This window comes from Alligator sinensis, unplaced genomic scaffold, assembly GCF_000455745.1.
Source record: "Alligator sinensis unplaced genomic scaffold, ASM45574v1 scaffold103_1, whole genome shotgun sequence".
NCBI classification, from domain to species: Eukaryota; Metazoa; Chordata; order Crocodylia; family Alligatoridae; genus Alligator; species Alligator sinensis.
Genome location: NW_005842226.1, coordinates 670,458 through 675,915, shown reverse-complemented (window position 1 = coordinate 675,915; position 5,458 = coordinate 670,458). Strand labels below are relative to the sequence as shown.

The window sequence follows — 5,458 nt, the reverse complement described above, 5'->3', positions numbered from 1 at the left end:
CGGGGGGAGGGAGGGGGGAAAATGTCTGTGTGTTCATTGTTAGCCTCAGCACACTGCCGGGGTACGCGGGGTTGTGTGCGCGGTCAGCCCGAGCCGGTGCACACGCGTCGTTAGTGGAACACAGATTTAAAACCCAGGTCTCTCTAACACCCTGCTCCTCCGAGGAAGGGAGCACACACACATACACATACGCGCGCACACATGCATACACACACACACACACACACACGCAGGGTTGTGCTCTCCTCCAGCCGCTCTGTATTGGATAGCAATTCCTGGCGCTATTATTTTTCTCTCCGTCTCTCCCCGTGTGACCGAGTGTTTCAAGTCTTTAAACAACGGGCGGAGGAGGAAATGCGATTTAGCTCAAACCTCGCCCTGTCCCCGCCACCCAGCCCCCTCCTCCAAACGGCCTCCTGCTGCCAGCCTGCAGCGCCAGAGATCAGAGGTCAAAGGGACCAGGAGTGCAAATGCTGCTGGTGACTTGTGTCGGTTTTAGACATCCATCCATCCGTCCTTCTTCCATCCATCCTCCTATCCAATCCCTCCGTCCACCCACCTACCTACCTACCTACACACCTGTCTGCCTGCCGTCAATAAGGCCATATTTATCCCATCAGTCTATCTATCCATCCACATCTCCCCCCAGCTGCTCTCTTCCTCTCCCTTTCCCTCGGCCTTTCAGCCCACTGTGAGACCCAAATCCTGGACTGGGCTCTCCGCCCGCACGACAGCTTATTATATCCATGGCCATGGCAAACCCCTAGGCCTGCTTCTTCATGTTGCTGAATGGATCAAAAGTCAGCTGCTCCAGTCCCTTCCCCTCCCCCTTCCCGATGGATCGATGTTTTAGCTCCTTCATTTTACAAATGGCACAGCCAATCCATTAGCTATAGCCCGGGCAATGAGTTGCATTTGGGATGACTGGTTCCCCTCGCCGTTCGACTTTTCCCTTTTCCAAACAAAGCGGTGCTTTTTAAGCAGGGGAATTAGGCTCTGAAAATGCAGGGTGTCCAGACAGCCGCTGCCCCTGGGGTGCTGGAGCCTTGACCGCGTACTCGGTGGAGGGGCAGGCACGGAGATATGGTGCCCGTACGGCATGGGGGGCTCGCTGGAGGGCTGGGGGGGTCGCTCTGGCTGGGACTCTCTAGGGCACACTTAGCACAGCTCCAGGAGATCCCAGAGCCCGACCTGTGAACTTTGAAGCCTGTGGGGTGGGGGGGGCCTGGCTGCCTGCGGGCTGCAAGGCTAAGGATGCCTGCCCATTTCATTCCCACCCACCAGCTAGCACGGTCAGTCCACAGTCTGGGGTGAATCCTGGCATTTTAAACGCGCTTAGCTGGGGGCAAAAATGCCTCCCTTCAGCCTCCTCTCATACATGAAGACAGGGTTTTGCGTGGATGTGTTTTATATTGCACCCAGCGTCCTTTGAATATGTGCGTGGCTTTCTAGATGACACGGTGTGGAGCCTTTCCCCCCGCACTACGTCCGCGTACACGTACCCGCGTCTCGACATGCGTGTGTCTGCGGGCGTGTGGGCGCAAGAGACGGGGACACGTCGCCTTCCTACCGGGCTGGGGGGGCTCGCAATGGCATGGCAGCCAAGGCGCGATGCACGGAATAAATATTGACCCGCGTCGATTTTCCGCAGTTGGAAACGCACCGTGGTTTCTTCCCCGCGGGCCTCCCGTGCGCCCCCCGCCCGCACTCCCGGAGCACCTTTGTACCAGGGGCCGAGAGACGCTGCTTGTATCCGTGGGATCCTGGGGGTGGGGGCTACACACACCTGTGTGCGTCCCCTTCCCGCCACTCCCTGATCTCCTGGGGGCTCCGTCTCCCTTCCAGCCGGCCTGGAAGGAGGCAGGGCTGCCTGAGAGCCAGCATGGCCATGAACCCGCACGGTACACCCGGATCCAGTGGATCCACGGTTGCCTATATAACGTATACATTAAATTATGTATACCCATGATAATTATAATATAGTATAATTATTGTATTATAACGTTATAATGATTCCAACATAACATATAGTACATATATATTATAGCATATATGTATTGTGGGTGCAGAGAGCTGGATTGGGCTCTTTTTTTAATTGCATATGACCCGTGAGCCATCTAGTGTCAGCGCGTCTGAGCAGATCTTAACAGAGCCTGGGAGATCTCCCATCTGATGAAGCCCTCCGCGCATATAGCGAGGTGTCGGGGGTTATTTATGGGCGTATAGCAGTATTCATATGTATTTAGTGTAATTCAGTTGCTCTTTAATTAGGGCAGGATAGTGGCATCCTTTAGTTCCAGTCGATGCCCTATTGAAAAGCAGTTAATAGAATGCAAATTGTTCCTGCCTTTACAAGGTTCTGGTAAATAAAGATTTAAACACTGCCACAATTGGCTTTTTAAGTACCCCTGTTGTTCAATCTAATTGAGCAGTTGGTGTTTTATTTCTGACTCGCCAAAATAAAAAAAAAATAATTAAAAAAATGGAAACAGAAAGATTCAAGGATTCGCTAGAATGTATAAGGCATGGGTTTTATTTGCGTGTGCATCTAGAGATATTAAATACGCTGTGCAGACGGAGGGTCGGTTGTGAAAACTTCAGAGCTTCAGGACAACCCCGGGATAAATCAGCGCGTAATATTGTTTCAACAAGTTCAAATTTTATTCTTCCCGTTTTCAAATCCATGCTTCCCTTCCCACCGCAGAAATCCGCCACAAACTTTCTTGTCACTTGGGTTCTTCTTTGCGGTAGGTGATATCCCCCCTGTTTCAATCAAAATCTTTCGGCTGTACACTATGCCCGCCCTGGCACGCGTTAAAATGCAGTTTTGCTAATAATAATGATGATAAAATTAGGGAATATAGGATCGGTTCTGCTCCCCATTTACACACCGGTATTTAGTGTGTGTGTGTGTGTGTGTGTGTATTTAATATATATGAATGCAATGATAGATAGATAGATAGATAGATAGATAGATAAAAGCAACCTCCTCCGGAGCATAGTACACATATCCTAAAGATCGTTTAGGTTAAATAGGAAAATACGATTTCGTTGAAAATAAAAATTTAGATCACAGGATACGAAAAGCGTTTCAAGGCCCCTTTCAGGATTATGCCAATGGCACCTCTGAAACCAGAACACCCGGAAAAGAAAACGATCCCCCTGCAGTATGGACCATCCATTAAATGCAGGCAGCTTATTATAGATAGATAGATAGATACACACACACACACACACAAATATCTATATCTATATACAATAACCTTACGACACGCAGCTTTGTTCTCACAAAGCGATTTCCCCGGATTAAATTCAGGGCATTGCGACCACACAAGGTAATTGCAGGGTGAGGAATAGAATAGATTTGTTCACGAAAACATTCCCCTTTTTGGAAAGGGAAAGATCGTGTTTTACTTAAAAAATAATAATAATAATAACGACGATCCTATTTCTCAAGGTGTCTCCGGGAAAAAACGCCGTGAGGACAAGAGCAAAGCAAAAGCGAAATAAAAGGGGATCTATTGGAAATGAGGCCCGTGCTGCTCATGTCGGGGAGGGGGCGCCCGGCTGTCTTTGCAGCCCTCTGCCAAAGTCCGGGCATGGACCAGGCTGAGACCCCCTTCCCCCGCCAGCGCTCCTTAAACCACCCCGCGGGTTGCCGGGGGGCAGCTGCGGCGGGTCGGGCAGACTGGGCCGGGCAGGAACCTCGGGGAGCGGGAGCGCAGAGCTGCCTGCACCGCGGCAAGAGGCGGGGAGGACCCGGGTGAAAGCAAGGGCTGTGTAACAGGCAAGGGGAAGGGAAGGGGCTCAGTGCGGCGCAACAGTAGTCAGTGAGGGCCCAAGTGGCTGTGCCAAGGGGTGTGGAGGTGGGTGGCTGGGCCTGGAGGGATATTTTTATGTATGTCTATATATGTATATATATGTGTGTGTGTGTGTGTGTGTGTGTGTGCATAGATAGATAGATAGATAGATAATATCATTGCAAAGGCTAAATCAGTCCCAGAATCAACCGGGCAAAGCCCAATAATCCAGTTCCAAAACTGGACGGAGCAGAGCTCAGTCGCCACGTCTGTGGGCTCAGCCACCGCGGTGCGAGTATCCTCCCTCTCAGACCCACCGCTCTGCCGCTTCGGCTCCTCCCCAGGTCTAGGCTGGCCTCCGACATGCAAGCCCAGGGCCCGAGGTCTTGCGGTTCAAGTGCCCCCAGTCTCATGCGATCTAAGCCAAGAGGCCGGGAAGCGCTCACACCCGCGCCTCTCAGTGCTGCGCTTCCCACGTTGGCCTTAGCACGACTCCGGCCGCGTCCACACGGCCATGTCCCTCAGCAGGCGGGCTGGGGGGATGGGCCAGCCCCAGCCGAGAGGCAGGCTGCCTGGAAGGCGAGGGGCTGGTTCTGCCTCTACGGATTTCCCCATGTGATCTTTTTTTTATTTGTATTTTTATTTTTTTTGCTCAGCTGCAGGGACTTTTGTTTAACCCCTGACTTCGCCTCGCCCCCTGCCCGCTTTGCATCTCCTCTGCATACGCATTACACTGATTTCTCTTAAAGCGGAATTATATGGAGGGGGGGACGGGACCAGGCCTCGTCCAACAGCTCCGATCGATACCTTCGAATTACTATCCCTAATTCATCACAGTCACGCCAATCGATTGGGCTTTTTTTTTTCTTTTTCTTTTTTTCTTTTTTCTTTTCCCTGGTCCCCATCCTCTCGGCCTGGCAACTCCGGAGCGGAACTAGATTTGGCAAGTGGGAGTGGAGGAAGCAAAAGGCAGGGCCTCGAGATTGCATCACACGTGCGCTCTCATGTCTAGAAAATCAATCCCCGAGGCAAAGTACAAAGCCGCCGCCATGGCGCGGGGCGTGCGGGGAGCTGGGGTGCGGGCGGCGGGTCCAGCCCCTGGCCCGGCTTCAAGGGAGCTTGGGAGGGGGCAGGCCCGTCTCTCGCCTCTTGCAAGCGCGGTGTCTGTGCGTCTGTCCCCCCTCTGAGCCCCCCTCTGTCCCAGCGTCTCCCCACAGGCCCCGGGGAGCTCTTTCCCAGCCCCAGGGCAGAATCAGAGCAAACCTCGGAGGATTAAAGGCCTGGAGACTGGACTCGAGGCTAAGGGATTTTCTCCCCGCTCTGTACCAGCACCCTGCCCCGGGGCCGGGGAGGTGGGAGGCTGCTGGGACCAGGTGGGGATGCTCTCCCGGAGCTGAATGGAGCGGCCTGCCCGGGGAGACTCGGGGGCCCTGGGCTACATCGGCCCCTGCCAGCTGCGGGGGAGGGAGCCCCGGGCCTCCCAGAGCAAGGCGAGCGAAGTGGGGTGGAGGGAGAATGGAGCGGGGTAGAGAAAGTGAGAGAGGAGGAACGGAAAGCCAGAGGTTAGGTTGTGGCTTCAGGGGGAGGAGAGGAGAGGGGGAGGTGTGCGAGTGGTGACAGATGGATGCACAGGAAGGGGGTGGGGGGTGGAGGATGCA

At 53.6% G+C, this 5,458-nt stretch overlaps 1 protein-coding gene across 1 annotated transcript in view; it reads left to right on the top strand.

Moving 5' to 3' along the window:
* The window catches only part of ONECUT3 (one cut homeobox 3), a gene marked incomplete at its 5' end in the record, with an annotated part of 67,903 nt that overhangs the window by 1,468 nt on the left and 60,977 nt on the right, over positions 1–5,458 (top strand). The gene's annotated exons all lie outside the window — the stretch shown is intronic.